The following is a 16,760-nucleotide window of genomic DNA, read 5'->3' on the forward strand; positions in this document are numbered from 1 at the left end:
GCTGTCCATATCTTTGGCCGCCTCCAGGGGATTCTGGATCTGCAGGGCCAGCTGGCATATGTTCTCCCCTGCCTCTGGGTTGGCAGAGTCAGTCATACGTTGTCATGTCCTTTTCCTCTGGCTGCATGTCCTACTCCCAGCAGGCTGGTAGTGGAGTGGGGAAAGGGTGGTTTCCAGTGGCTTTGGCCAGATCGAGCTTGATAGCTAACTGAAGGCTGCCCAAGCAAGGATGATCTGGGAGGTGAAGCCAAGGTGGCTTAGAAGTGTTGGTCAATATCAAGGAAAAGTCAACGTACCTTAACACAGGCAAGTCTATCTTCTTGGCCCAGCTGGGCCTCTCAGGTCCTTCTAGACAATTCCGGATCCCCAGAATACAGAGGCACAGACATTAGATTCCAGGACCAGGGAACTGTGGGATAAGGGACTGGTAAGTACCAGTACCTCAGTGTTATGGTGCATTAGCCGTGACCTGGATATGCCCCACTTGTGTAAGTTCACTTCTTAATCCAGTGCTGGCCACACACCAGCTACTTGTGCTGTGGAAGTGGCAGGATCAGAAATGAGATCTAGGCTGACCAAAATCTGGATTTATGGCCTGATTGGGGTAGGGGGGTGGTCTTCTTAGAGCTGGAACTCAGAGCTTGGCACTGTGTGCCAAGCTTCCTTTGCTCAAAACTAACACTCTAGCACTGGAACCACAGCTCACCTTTCATCATTTTTACTAGTTTAGTAGACATACAAGTCTCACAAACTTTCCTGCCTGGGCTAGCTTCAAGTTGCCACCCTAAGAGCTCAGCCTGTTGAGTAGCTAGGTTTGCTGGTATGAGCCACGGGCACCTGCTAAGGTTGTTTGTGTGTTTGTGTGTGTGTGTGTGTGTGTGTGTGTGTGTGTGTGTGTGTGTGTGTGTGTGTTTCCCGGGGCTTGAAATCAAAGCCTAAGTGCTATCCTTTAGCTTGTTTGCACAAGGTTGGTGCGGTACCACTTAAACTACAGTAGCTCCACTTCCCATCTTTTTGGTGATTTATTGGAGATAAGAGTCTGCCCAGGCTAGCTTTTTTTTTTTTTTAAATTTTATTTTTTTTTATTTTTTTTAATTGTATTTTATTTTATTTGAGAACATACTGTACAGAGGGGCTACAATTACATGGGCAGGATAATGCATACATTTCTTACGAAGCATTGCAGCCTCCTCCTTTGTTTACCCTTCACTTCCCTTCACCGCCTCCCCCCTCCCCCCACCCAATTATACCCCCCTCCCCCTTGATTGATCCTCCGATTTCAGCCTTGAGTAGCCAGGATTATAGCCACTGGCATCCAGCTGCAAGGCTGCCTTTTCATACTCTCTTCTATTCTAACAGCTGTCTACTTGCCCTAGCCTAGATCTCTGACCTCCACAACAGCTCTCAGCAGCCCCTGATAGTGTGGAGAACACATTTATTTGTCCTCAGGGAAGGAGGTTATGTTTCGTCTGAAGCCTGGGTAGGCTGTAGATGGGTCCTCATCTGGGAGAGAGGTAGTCTCTTTTATCCAAGAAGGGTTAGTGTGGCCTAAAGCTAATAGCTCATTTCTCATATTACTAGCTGTTCAGGAGTCTGAATCTGAAGATTGTCATTAAGAGGAAGCGCAGCTGTATCCTTAAACAACTGTTTTTTCCCCATCTCCTCCACAAGTTATACTGACATCAAATATAGTGAAAGCAGGGGTTATACTGTGGGGGAGGGACATACAAAGCAACAAAGAGATAATGTTATAAATGCGTTAGAAACACATGCATGAAAGAAAAAAAACATTAAAATACACATCTAAGGGTTCATTTTCTTGACATCACATTATCTGACCATTTCCGCTTGACTCATACATATATTAGATATTATAAATAAGGGAAAACATGGGACCTATGTTTCTTTGGGCCTGGCTTACTTCACTTAATATATTTTTGTCCAAGTTTTTCCATTTCCTAACAAATGGTGCAATGTCATTCTTTCTGATGGAGGCATAGAATTCCATTGTGTATATATACCACATTTTCTTGATCCATTCATCTACTGAGGGGCATCTGGGTTGGTTCCAGATCTTAGTTATGGTAAATAATGCTGCAATAAACATAGTTGTGCTGGTAGCTTTAGTGTGGTCTTTTTGGTAAACATTTGGGTAAATGCCCAAAAGTGGGATTGCTGGGTCATAGGGGAGTTCTATGTGAAGTCTTTTGAGGAACCTCCATACTGCTTTCCAAAGTGGTTGAACAAGTTTACATTCCCACCAACAATGAAGTAAGGTTCCTTTCTGTCCACATCCCCTCCAGCATCTGTTGTTAGAGTTCTTGATTTTTGCCGTCTAACTGGAGTGAGGAGATATCTCAATGTTGTTTTGATTTGCATTTCTTTTATGGCTAGGGATGTTGAACATTTCTTCATGTGTCTATTGCCCATCCTTCTTTCTTCTTCAGAGAAGTTTCTCTTTAAATCTTTCGCCCACTTATTTATTGGGCAGTTGTTTCTTTGAGGATTTGTTGTTGGGGGGTTTAATTGTTTGAGTTCCAAGTATATTTTAGATATGAGACCCTTGTCCGTTGTATGGCTAGTAAAGATCTTCTCCCAATCGGTGGGCTTTCTATTGATCTTGCTAGCTATGTCATTTGCCCTGCAGAAGCTCTGCAACTTTATGCAATCCCATTTGTCCAACTTTTCTTTGATTTGTTGTGTTTCCGGGTCTCTATTCAGAAAATTTCGGCCTGAGCCAAGGAGACCTAGGGTTTCTCCTATTCCATCCTGTAATGGTTTCAGAGTGTCTGCTGTGAGTTCAAGGTCTTTGATCCATTTGGAGTTGATTCTGGTGCAGGGTGATATATAATATATGGAGGAGATGGGGAAAAACCAGTTGTTTAAGGATACAGGTGGACCTATTGCAACAATGAGAAGTACAAGTTGTCATGTCCAAAACGAGCTTTACAACGTCGGTGGGGGGGGGAAGGGGTGAAGGAGAAGGATTGGGATTGGGGGGGAGGGGGGAGGGTGGTAAGGGATAAAAAACAGAAAGAAAAAAAAGAGGAAGCGCAGCAAGAAACGTCTGTAAGACTCTCCTCTCCAAGAACCACCTGAAAGCTGGAAGAAAAGCTGTGGCTCAAGTGGTAGAGACCTAGCCCTGAATGAAAAAAGTGAGGAACAGAGCCCGGGCCCTCAGTTCAAGCCCGAGAACCAAGATGCATGCTTGCTCATCCACACACAAGCACACCACACACACACACACACACACACACACACACATACAGAGGAAGGTGGTAATGCTGAGCTGAGCTAGAACTGGGGGCAGTCCTGAGGCATAGTCACAGTAAATTCTCAAGCCAAATCAAGTGCTTTCTCCCTAAGTCCTTCTTGGGCTGAGGGGTCTGGGCCATGGCAGTAAGTTCCATAGAACCTACCTTTCCATCTGTGCATAGGGCCACAGGAGCAAGGGAAGGACACTAGGGATGCTCGTTTGCTGTCGGCCCACGATTGCAGATCTTAATCTGCACCCGAGCAATGGTGAGGAAAGCAGGACTCCAAGCCCTGGGATTCCTGGGATAGCAACTGCTACAAGAAGCAGCCAGTTGGCTGTGGATTCTTGAACCTACAAGCCTTTCATGAGCCCAACTCAACACCTGCTCAAGGTGTGCCTGACAAATTCACACACTTGTGATACCGGCATGAGTGGATATTACTTGGTGTGACATCTTGCACCTCCTGCCCCTCCTGGCACAAAATCGTGGTCTGAGACGGCAATTTACTGCTGAGATCCATATTGCACCCATGACAGATGCAATTCTGATCTACATGCTCCACGTCTCGACCCTTCTCTGGTACTGTAGCCTGCTATGTAGGCAATGGCCTCCAAACAGGCTCCACTCAAGCCTTGTAGGACACCTAGACGTTGGGAGACCCTCAGGGAGCCCACTGGAAACTACTTTGCCTTGAGCAACAGAGTGAGGTCCAAGCAGACCAGGTGTTGGTCACAGGGTTTGAAATCTGGGTGTGGGCTCTGTCCCCAGCTCTTAAGCTTACCACTTGTGCTACAGCAGAACTACGTCTGGTCCTCTGGAGGTTCCTTCGAGATCAGAGTCTCCCGGACTTTCCTGCATGGGCTGGCTTTGAACTGCGATCCTCACATCTCAGGATCCTGAGGAGGTAGGAGGACAGGTGTAAGCCACCGGCGTCCAGTGGTTCTGGGCTTCACCAGAGTAGACTAGGAGCTACTGAAAGCATTTCTTTATTTTTCTGTGCCAGTACTGGGCTTGAACTCAGGGTCTGGTCTCTGATCTCTTAACTTTTTCCCTCAAGGTTACCACTCTAACACTTGAGCCACAGATGCATTTCTGGTTTTTGGTAGTTCATCTGGAAGAAGAGTCTCACTAACTTTCCTCTCCTGATCTGGCTTGACTCTCGATCTCTATCTCAGTCTCCTGAGTAGGTAGGATTTACAGGGTTTGAGCCATTGGTGCCATTGGGCTAGAAGCTTTTCTTTTTTTAAAATTTATTTATTTATTTATTTATTTATTTATTTATTTATTTATTTATTTAATTTGTGAACATACTGTACAGAGGGGTTACAATTACATGGGCAGGATAATGCGTACATTTCTTACCAAGCATTGCAGTCTCCTCCTTTGTTTACCCTTCACATCCCTTCCCATCCTCCCCCCTCCCCCCCCAGTCCCAATCCTTCTCCCGCCTCCCTCACCCCCCTCTCAGCACCGACGTTGTAAAGCTCATTTTGGACATGACAACATGTACTTCTCATTGTTGCAACAGGTCCACCTGCATCCTTAAACAACTTGTTTTCCCCATCTACTCCACAAGTTATACTGACATCAAATATAGTGAAAGCAGGGGTTATACTGTGGGGGAGGGACATACAAAGCAACAACGAAATAATCTTATAAATGCATTAGAAACACATGCATGAAAGAAAAAACATTAAAATACATATCTAAGGGTTCATTTACCTAACATTACATTATCTGAACTTTTCCCCTTGACTCATACATATACTAGATATTGCAAATAAGGGAAACCATGGGCCTATGCTTCTTTATGCCTGGCTTACTTCAATTAATATAATTTTTTCCAAGTCTTTCCATTTCCTAACAAAGGGGACAATGTCATTATTTCAGATGGAGGCATAGAATTCCATTGTGTATATATACCACATTTTCTTGATCCATTCATCTACTGAGGGGCATCTGGGTTGGTTCCAGATCTTAGCTATGGTAAATACTGCTGCAATAAACATAGTCATGCTGGTAGCTTTAGTGTGGTCTTGTTTGTAAACATTTGGGTAAATGCCCAAAAGTGGGATGGCTGGGTCATATGGGAGTTCTATGTGGAGTCTTTTGAGGAACCTCCATACTGCTTTGAAAAGTGGTTGAACTAGATTACTTTCCAACCAACAATGAAGTAAGTTTACCTCTGTCCACATCCCCTCCAGCATTTCTTGTTGTTAGCGTTCTTGATTTTTGCCATTCTAACAGGTGTGAGGTGATATATCAATATTGTTTTGATTTGCATTCTTTATTGCTACGTATGTTGAACATTTCTTCATGTGTCTATTGCCCATCCTTCTTTCTTCTTCAGAGAAGTTTCTTTTTAAATCTTTCGCCCACTTGTTTATTGGGCAGTTGTTTCTTTGAGAATTTGTTGTTGGGGGATTTAATTTTTTGAGTTCCAAGTATATTTTAGGTATGAGACCCTTGTCCGTTGTATGGCTAGTAAAGATCTTCTCCCAATCGGTGGGCTTTCTATTGATCTTGCTAGCTATGTCCTTTGTCATGCAGAAGCTCTGCAACTTTATGCAATCCCATTTGTCCAACTTTTCTTTGATTTGTTGTGTTTCCGGGTCTCTATTCAGAAATGTGGTCAATTTTAGAAAATGTTCCATGTGCTGCTGAGAAAAACGAGTATTCTGATGCTGCTGGGTGAAATGTTCGGTTGATATCTGTTAAATCTAGTTGATCTATGCAACTGTTTAGATCTGCAGTTTCTCTGTTGAGTTTTTGCCGAGTTGATCTATCTAGTGGGGAGAGTGGTTTGTTAAAATCCCCAAAAATTAATGTCTTAGGAGTTATATGGGATTTGAGGGAAAGTAGTGTTTCTTGGATAAATTTGGGTGCTCCATTGTTTCGCGAGTCGATATTTAGAATTGTAATATCCTCCTCAAAGAGAGATCCCTTAATTAGTATCTACCAACCTTCTTCATCTCTTCTCACCAATTTTAATTGAAGTGTATTTTTATCTGATATTAGGATTGCAACTACTTCCTGTTTATGGGGGCCGTTTACTTGGTAGATTTTGTTCCAACCTTTAACATTGAAAATGTGTTTGTTTTTATGGGCAAGATGTGACTCCTGAAGGCAGCAGATAGAAGGGTAATGTTTTTTAATCCAACTAGACAGTCTACATCGATAATTGGAGAGTTCAGTCCGTTAATGTTAAGAGAAAGGAATGAGAGGTATTTGAGAGTTCCTGCCATGTTATCCATCTTCTTGGGGGTTGCAAAAACTGTGTTCTTCCTATGGTTCTTGGATTCTCAGTTTGGGTTCAGTTTCTTGAACTTTATTGTGGTCTTGTTTGTTTTCTATGTGTAGGACATCTTTAAAAATCTTTTGTAGGGCTGATTTGGTGGCATTCCTGTAGTTCTCTTTGAGTGTTCTCAGCCTGTTCATGGCATTCCTGCCTTTCTCTTTGAGTATTCTCAAGCTGCTCATGCAAATCCTGTATCAGCTTTTGAGTAGCTTCCTCATGCTTATGATATTCCTGTATAAACTTTGGGAATGCCTCCTCTCTCTCCCTATCACGCTCACACAGAGACCTTTGTATGCTTTCAATCTTTTGATTTATCATGTTTGACAGCAGTGTTTGTAGAGCTATTTGGGAATTCTCCTCTGGATTATTTATTTTCTGTTCTGTCCCCTGATTATCGGGATTGAGAATTGAGATACCCGGTTTTGCCATTTTTCTTGTGTTTTTCTGGCTTACTCTGCCCATTTGAGATGAAAATAGCTCCAGTTTTGTGCTAGAACACTATCTTTAGGCAAGCATCAACCCAAATCTGAATTTGCACAGTCAATAGTCTACAGTAGGTGGGAAGTTGGCTCAGTGGTAGAGCACTTGCCTTGCATGCATGAGGACCTGGGTTCAATTCCTCAGCACCACATAAGCAAAAACAAAAAAGCCGGAAGTGGCACTGTGGCTCAAGTGGTAGGACACTAGCCTTGAGCTGAAGAGCTGAGGGACAGTGCTCAGTCCTAGAGTTCACGCCCCAAAACCGGCAAAAAATTAAAATAATAGTCTAAAGATACAATCTAGTTCAACAGATACATCTATTCAACATCAAACAACTATACATTAATGGGCTATGAACCACAAAGTAGAATTTGGAAGACCAGAAATTATTAGGGTAACGCAGAGATGTGGGTAAAAAAATAGGAATAGATTGATGTGGGGAGGTTCAGGGAGAGTTAACTAAGTCTTAATCTCAAAGCAGGAAATAGGTTGGGTAGGATGAAAGTAGAGAGAGAAAAAAAGAAAGAAAGGGAATGGGAAAAGGAAAGAGACCAGAAAAAATAGAAAGGTAGAAATTAATAGAATAATGTAGAATCAATAACAATCTATTTAGATAAGAACGTGAATTTATTTAGAGAAGGGAGGGATATAAAGGAGATGTGAAAAACTTAAAAATAAAAATGCTTAAAATATTATATGGGTATAAAGAGGTAGTACTGCTATTAAGGAATTTAAGTCTTAGACGTTTTGACTTGAGTAATAAATTTGTGGTTTAAGTGTGTACACAATGGGGGATAGGGTCTAATAGTGAACTACGGGTTTATCTGAGGATGTACAGGACAAGAATTAAGTAACATAAAGAAGAACGAAAGAGAGGAGAAGGTGAAAAGAATAAGAAAGGAAGAAGAAAAAGATGAGAAGTTCAGTAGACCTAAACAAAAAACAATAAGATAATTAAAAAAGAAAAAAAGAGAAAGAAGACCAAAAAAGAAAGCAAAAATGCACACTCCCGTATCCCCAAAATAAAAATTATAAGAGGAAAAGAAAGTTTCTGGAAAACAATTTTTTTTATCAAAAAAGGCAAAGAGTAAAGATTGAAAAAAGTTTTAGAAAAGAAAAAAAATTTTTTTTTATATAAGGTACCAAAAATAAAAACTAAAAAAAAAAAGAAGACGAAGAAGCAGAGAAAAAAGAAAAAAAAAACAAAAAACAAAAACAAAAACAATCAAACAAACAAACAAACTAAAACTTCTTTGAGTTTTTTTGGCAGGGAGGAGTGGGAAAAATCCTGTATCTCCCTTGTGTCCATAACCAGCCTCTTTTTGGAGTCTCTGGTCTGCTTGTGGTCCTGTGGCTTGGTTAGTTTCTTAAGTCAGTTTGTTCGAACAGGCAGTAAAATGCTCTGCTTTACCCAGAATTTGGTGATACTCCTCCCAGGTTAGTTCATTGGGAGACAGACCTACTTTGAGTATCACAAAAGAGGGGGATGCAGTGATGAAGCTCGGTTCTGGTAGCTTTTCCGGGGCTGGTTTGTGAAAACCTCACAGAGTCCAGCCTGGAGCCATTCTCAGGGTTTCTGTTTACTGATTTTCTTTTGAGTGTCGAGGCTGCTAGAGGGAGGGGAAGCCTCTGGCTCTAATTACCCAGTGAAGAAACCCACTCCTCGGGCTGGCGCCCGAGCTGGGTGACTTTTCCCTGGGTGGAGCTGAGTCTGGCAGGTCACACCGCCATTAAGATCTTGTGACCTGCTAAATGAGTCATTTTATTCCCAGGCCTGAGCTGGAGCTAGCAGCTCCTCCAAGATTTGTTGGTATCCAAGATGGATATCAACGGTTCTGGGGTGGGGGAGGGGTGGCCTTCCCTCCTCTGCTCCCTGAGAAGGAGTGAGGACATCAGGCTTTTACTCATGCCGAGTCTTAGTTCCTGGGTCGTCTCTGGTCTACGAACTGCAGGATGAAGATGTCTGCTTCTTGTCGGTTCTTGCTGGTGTTGAGTAGAATCTGCTCGCCTGCTGCGTCTGGCTCCTTCGTCCCGGACTCTCTGTTGCTCAGGTATGGCGCCTGCGCTCGCCCGCCAATGCCACAGCAGCCGCCGCAGCGGCGGCTGCTGGCAAGGCCTCAGAAGAGTCTCCTTTCCTGGGTTTCCTTCTCTGGCCTAACTCTCTGTCCTGTGATGGCACAATTGGTGTAATTCTCTGACTTAGGACTGTTCACTGGAACTCTAAATCTGCTTTCTATGCAATAGCTTACTTAGACTCCAGGTTCTCCTCTGCCATCTTCCCGGACTCCCTAGAAGCTTTTCTTAAGCAAGAGTTCTTCCTTGCATTTGCCCTGACTCCTCCATGCAAAGGATGCCTGAGGCTTAGGAATTATGAAAAATAGGCTTCCAACCACAGGAAATGGCTGGAGTCCCTGTTGTAAAGCCAAGTTTAACTTCCCCCTGGGCCCCATTCTAGGACCCTACCCTCTGTCCTGTGACTCAAGTACAAACCTTAACCCAGCCTTGAATGTCCTGCCAGACTTTTCTGAAGGCACAGAGCCTTCATTCCAACCACACCACCTGCTCTACAGCACACCTCAGGACCCTTGTCGTGAGGCTGTGGCTCTCTGTCCTGTATCCACATCTTAGACTCCTGTGGAATTTTGGCACTGGATATATCACCTCCTGGAACAAGTCTTTGCTTCCCTTCTCCCTCTTTTTTTATATTGAGTTGCTAGAGATGGAATTTTTGCAGGCTGAGTGGCAAATGCTCTATCTTTGTGTGTGTGTGTGTGTGTGTGTGTTTGTGTGTGTGTGGGGGGGTGTATGTGTGCGTGCACGTGCACGTGTGTGTGCCTGTCCTGGGTTTGAATTAATGGCCTAGATGCTATACTATCCCTGAGCTTTTGTGCTCAAGGCTAGCACTCTACTACTTGAATCACAGTTCTATTTCTGGCTTTTGGGTGTTTAAGTGGAGAAAAGGTTTTCATATAGACTTTCTTGCCTGCAATTGAGATCCTTAGATCTCAGCTTCCTGAGTAGCTTCCAGGGGTGAACCACCAGCACCTGCCTTCTACCCTACCTCTTACATATAACCTCGGCCCTCCTCTGAGTCCCAGAGAAAATATGTCTCACTAGGTTCACTTTTTTTTATAACAGTCTTGGTGCTTGAACTCAGAGTCTGGGCAAGTTCCTGAGCTTCTTTTGCTCAAGGGTATCACTTAAGCCACAATGTGACTTTTGAATTTTGCTGTTTCTGTGGTACTGAGGAATCAAACCTAGGACTTAGTGCATGCTAGGTAAGCACTCTACCACTAAGCCACATTCGCAGCCCAAGGCTCACTTCTAGCGGGAGTTATGAGGGTGAGATTTATTGGCATACCTCTTTTGGCAGAGAAATTGCTATTTCATATCTTTGCCAAGTTTTGGGAGCAGCCTGTGACTAGGTAATGAGGAATGATAAATGAGTGATAGCCACCAAGCCCCAGAGGTCTAGGCTCACATCCTACAGAGGGATAGAGAATATGGAGCCAGAAACTTTGACAAATCCTACAGTCTAGGAACTGTGGTCTCCCAGGAGGCAGTGGCAGGCTGGTATGTGTCCCGATGGGACACCTCAGCCAGAATATCAAGCTTCAGTTATTAAATGGCAGAGAAGGATGCTTTGTTCAAGTTGCTGGCTCAGATTTAGTACTCTTCAGGGCTTGTTCCAGCTTGCCCAGGTTGGGGGTTGGGCATTGGCAACCTGCTGAATGCCCATCATCCATCCATACTCAGAGTCATGGAGTTCTTGCCTCCTTTGGCAGGGGGGCAGTTCCGTGTTTGTACTATGAGCCTAGGCCCTGTCCCTGAGCTACTTTTGCTCAAGGGTAGTGCTCTGCCCTTGAGCCACAGCCCCATTCATGTTTTTTTCCCCCTGTAATGTCTTAGAAATAAGAGTCGTGGACTTTCCTGCCCTGGTTGAATTCAAATTGGCATTCTCTATATCTCAGCCTCCTGAGGAGCTAGGATTACAGGCAGGAGCCCCTGGGTCCTGGTTTTCTTTTCTTCTTGTTATTTTTTGTAATCATAATAATCTGAAATCTTCACGGTGTTATTCCAATGGTTTGCATTCGAAGTAAAATACCCAGGCTTGGAGTTCGAATGCCAGGACTGCCACCCACAAATGGAAGGAGATCCTGACAAACTCATTCCTATTCATGTGTATGCTAATGGAATCTTGTAAAAGTAATAATTGAATTTGCAGTTAATTCATGATTTTATTTTAGAATGCCACACAAAAATTATTGGTTTTATATCTTCCATTCTAGCACCATGGTATGATTCCCCTAATGGAAGGATATTGAATAATTTTTAATTAATGCTTCTATAAGTATTCAACCAGGATACATTATTAAATGGAGGCATAATTTCATAACTAATAAATGGTAATAATGTATATAATTTAATATCTTCACATTCACACTCTCTGTATGCATATATATATACACACATCTATACATCTATCATCTATCTATCTATCTATCAATCTACATAATCGATCTGTTTATACTCTTGTCAATACTGGGGCTCAGTGGTAGAGTGCCTGCCTAGTACATACAAAGCTTTGGGTTCAATCCTCACTACCATGTGCACAGAAAATTCCAGAAGTTGTGCTGTCTGTCAAGCAACGGAGCACTAGCTTTGAGCATAAAAGCTTAGGTACTGTGTCTAGACTCTTACCACCCAGGAATGGCACCAAAAAAAAGACATAATGTTCTGACTGCAACTATATAACGATAGCATTGCAAATAACTCATCACAGAGCAAGCCAGAAGTCTGATGCTGACAGCTGCCATCTAACCTGACTTAGCCAGAGGTAAACGGCTGCAACCCAGCTCCACAGAACCAGATGGTACTGGCTCCATCACCTCTGTCATCCAAGATACTCAGGGGCTGAGATCTGACACCGGTGGGTTTAAAACCCAGCCCTGGTAGGAAGTCGGCAAAATTCTGAGCTGTGGCACAAAGTGGTAGAGTTCTAGCCTTGAGCAAAAGATCATAAGACAGTACCCCCAAACTTTCAGTGAAATTCCCGTGGCTGACTCCACCTTCCCCAAAAACCCCATCCCTTAATCATTAGATGTGAAATTTCTGTGGTTTTTTATGTATTTCTGAAAGAATGGTGATACTGATGAAAGCACCCTAACACTGACAGCTTGTGGGATACAGCTATGATCTGAGTCCTTCATGAGGTGTTGTGTGCTGAGTCCTTCACTGGTAAATTCTTTCACTTGGTCCTTGTAAGAGCTCCAGAAGTTAGATGATTGTGCAGATGAGAATCTTGAGGCTCAGATATGTCCCCATGTCAGTGCCAATTGTGTATGTACCTAACTCTAGTGAGTTGTCTCCTGCAGACAATAGTTTTGGTTTATTTTTCTTGGTCGTGAATCTTGAACTCAGGGCCTGGCCACTGGAATTTCTCTGTTGGGCTCATGCCAGCACCCCACCCATGTGGAGCCAAGAACCCTCTTGCAACAGAGTGTTACATTCTAGGCATCTGTAGCTGAGGTCTGTCATCCTGCCTACTCAGGAAACTGAGATATGACGACCTCGGTTCCAAACTATCCCAGACACAAAAGGTCCCATGAGACTTTTATCTCCTATTCACCACTTAGAAACTTGAAGTGGAAGCTGGGTACCAGGAACTCGCACCTGTCATCCTAGTTACTCAGGAGCCTGAGAGCTGAGGATCACAGTGCAAAGCCAGCCTGGGCAGGAAATTCCTTGAGAGGTTTCTCTCCAGTGAATTTAAAAAAATCTGCAGGGGTGCTGTAGCTCAAGTGGTAGAGCACTTGTATTTAGCTGAAGAGCTCAAGGACAGCACCCAGGCCTAGACTTCAATTCCTCCGACTTACAAGAAAAGAAAGAAAGAAACCTGAAATGGATTGCTGGGAATGTGTCTTAGGGTAGAGTGCTTTGCATGTATGAATCCCTGGGCTTGATTATTTAGTACCACATCACTAGAATACAGCCTGAAGTGGTTCTGTGGCTCAAGTGGTAGAGTGCTATCTTTGTACAGGAGAAACTCAGGAACAGTGTTCAGGTCCTGAGTTCAAGCTCCAGGACAAGTGTATGCACACACACACACACACACACACACACACACACACACACACACACACACACACACACACACAGAGAGAGAGAGAGAGAGAGAGAGAGAGAGAGAGAGAGAGAGAGAGAGAGAGAGAGAGAGAGAGAGAGAGAGAGAGAGAGAGAGAGAGAGAGAGAGATACCAGAAGTGAAGTTGTGACTCCAAATGGTAAAGCACTGAGCTTCTGTTCTGAGCTCATGGACAGCACCCAGGCCCTGTGTTCAACCACAAAACCTAGCCACCCAGGGCCCAATTAGGAGAGGTCAAAGATTTCAAAACCTAATGAGCTTTACCAGCTCTAGATGACATTAAGCATTGTGATATTACACATGTGCTTTGATTTAGCAAGTTTCCAGAACCTAGGAAGACACCTTTGCCAATAATGAATCATTTATTAGGTTCAGCTCTCTTGTTGTCTGCCAGAAGGGCCCTTGAATTTATTGTAGAAAGTTATTACAACACTGGAACATAGTCTAACAAAAACAGGATAAGTGCAGGGAACTTGGACTTCCACAGGAGGTGGCACAAATTGAGGCTTCCTGTCAAAATAGCACTGAGGAGAGAGATAGCTTGAGATTCAAAGGGGCCTTTTTTTCTCCTAGCTTTCAGTGCCGCCAACACTCCTGCTCACTAATTGGCCCAGATGGAGTTGTTTGTTACACAGCTGTACAGGAGTGAGGCCTTTTGTCTGCCCGTTCCAACAATGAGGCAGACTTCCTCCAACAGTCCTTGGTGTGGAGAAAACCTCAGGCTACACTAGGATCAGTGAGGGGAGCCCCGGAACATGCACTGTCTTGAAAGCACTGTCCCTGCTATGAAATCATTTTATTCAAAGCAAATTTCCTAGCTTGGTGCCTTTCATCTTAAGGATTCTGGACCTTCACTGATAGAAATACATGCATACATATATGGGGAGAGATGGAGTGACTCTCTTATTTTGGCAGGTCCAGGGGTTGTATTATGAGCCTAGGCACATTCCCTGAGCTCCATTTGCTCAAGGGTATCGCCCTGTCCTTGAGCCACAGCCCCATTCATGACAATTTTTTTTTATTTCTGTGATTCCACAGAAATAACAGTGCTATGGACTTTCCTGTCCTGGCTGAATTCAAACTGGCATTCTCTACCTCTCAGACTCCTGAAGAGCTAGGATTACAGACGGCACAAATGACACCTGGCTTTCTTTTCTTCTTGTCCTTTTTTCCATTGTGACAAACTGAAATCTTCACAGTGTCATTCTAATGGTTTCCATTTTGAAGTAAAATACCCAGGCCTGGAGTTTGATTGCCAGGGCTGCCACCTACAAATGGAGGGAGATCTTGAGAAAATCTTCATTATTCATATGAATGCTTAATGGAATGTTATAAAAGTAACAATTATATTTGCAGTTAGTTCATGATTCTCTTATAGAATGTCACACAAAAAGTATTGGATTATGTCTTCCATTCTAGCACTATGGTGTAAGAGTCCCAACTAAGGAATACTGACTACGTTTACATGAATGCTTCAATAAGTATTCAACCATGATACTTCTTTAAATGGAAGCATAATTTAATAATAATTCATAATATATATAATTTAATATCCTCACATTGTCTCTCTCTCATATATAGCAAACTACACATCTATTTATCTATATCTATCAGCAACTACTATGGCTTGTTCCCAGGTCCTCAGAACTGGCTGGCAGCCCAGTTTGCCAAAGGCTTTTTTTCTACACTGGCCTTTTCATGAATTGGGCATTGTGGGCTGTGAGTTCAAATCCAAGCATGGCCAAAATTTTATATGTGGAGTCAGAAGTAAATTTTGACACATTTTTTCTTCTCTGTGAAAATCGTGGCTTTTAGTGTGATGCATAGTATAACCCATATATAAATATATCCACGTGATAAGATGTAATAAATGAAATAAATGTTATATATGTAATAATACTAAATAAAATAAAAATAAGGGTAATTAATGTCATATGGAATAAACCCATGTATGTAAATAGATCTCATATATGAATATTATTTTTATCGGTGCTGGGTCTTGAATTCGGGCCCTGGAAACTGGGCTGAAATTGTTGTATTCAATGACAGTGAGCTTCCTCTGCCCCACAGTGACACAGAATTGCCCAGTCCCTGAGTTCAAATTCCAGGCCTTCCAGAAAAATGGTGTAAATTCCAAGCCAGGTTCTTAATTTTTTTTGGCCAGTCCTGGGGGTTGAACTCAGCTCGTGGCAACTCTGCCTCAGCTTCTATCTTCCTAGGCTGGGGTGCAGCCTCTGGACCCATAGCCCATCTTGAGATCCTAGGAACCGAGTTCAAATCTTGGGACTCGCAAAAAAAAGGAAAAGTGGTGGGAAGGTGGCTCAGTATTAGAGTGCTTGCCTTGCATGCTTAAGGCCCTGGGTTTGATTCTTCAGCACCACATAAACAGAAAAAAGCTGGAAGTAGTGCTATGCCTCAAGTGGTTCAGCAATAGTCTTGAGCTGAAGAGTTGATGGACAGCACCCAGATTCAGAGTTCTGGCCCCAATACCGAAAAAAAGGAGAAAAAAGAGAGGGGGGAAAACAGAGAAGGGGGAAAAAAGAGAAGGATAAAACTGAGAAGTTCCAGAAGGCAGTTTTACATAGTTTATTCCTTTGCATTGCAACCATCCTGGGTCCAAATGACAGGGCCCAGAAAGTGTACATGACCTTCTACTGCTGAAGTTTGGTGGACTATCATGGAAGCCATAGCCAAAACCAGCAACCTAGGCCTGGGGCACGAATCTCAGTACTGCCACCTACGAATGGTGGGAGATCCTAAGAAATGCATTCCGATATACATCCAATTGAATGGAATGTTGTAAAGTAACAATTACATTAGTAGTTAGTGTATGATTATATTATAAAATTATACACAACAATTATAGTACATTGACTAATTTTCAATGAATACTTTGTTATATATTCAACCACTATTCTTAAATAATGGAAGGAATAATTTATCGATAAGTGGTAGTAATATAGTATATAAAATCAAATAATATGCAGATATCTCTGTCTTGTTTTCTACACACATGCATATATATATTTATTTAAATATATCTATGAAACAATCTATATATTTGTTTCTACATTTGTCATTCCTGGGGCTCAGTGGTAGAGTGCTTGCCTAGTACATACAAAGCCCTGGATTCGATTCCTCTCTACTGTGTGCACAGAAACATCCAGAAGTCATGCTGTCACTTAAGCAGCCGAGCACTAGCTGAGCATAAAAGCTTAGGGACTGTGTCTAGACTCTTACCCAAGACCCAGGAATGGCACCAAAAAAAAAGATTGAATGTTCTGACTGTAACTATATAAAGATAGCACTGCAAATACCTCATCACAGAGCAAGCTGGGAGTCTGAAGCTGACGGTTGCCATCTAACCTGACTTAGCCAGAAGTCAACAACTGCAACCCTGCACCATGGAAACAGACACTGCTGGCTCACCCCTAGATGCTCAGGGGATGAGATCAGACACTGGTGGGTTGAAAATTCAGCCTTGGCAGGAAGTCTGCCAGAATATAAGCTGTGCCTCAAAGTGGTAGAGATGTAGCCTTGAGGAAAAGATCTCAGGACAGTACCTCCAACCTATGAGTGCA

Source organism: Dipodomys merriami, unplaced genomic scaffold (assembly GCF_024711535.1).
Source record: "Dipodomys merriami isolate MVZ:Mamm:240054 unplaced genomic scaffold, mDipMer1.0.p SCAF_600, whole genome shotgun sequence".
Lineage (NCBI taxonomy): Eukaryota > Metazoa > Chordata > Mammalia > Rodentia > Heteromyidae > Dipodomys > Dipodomys merriami.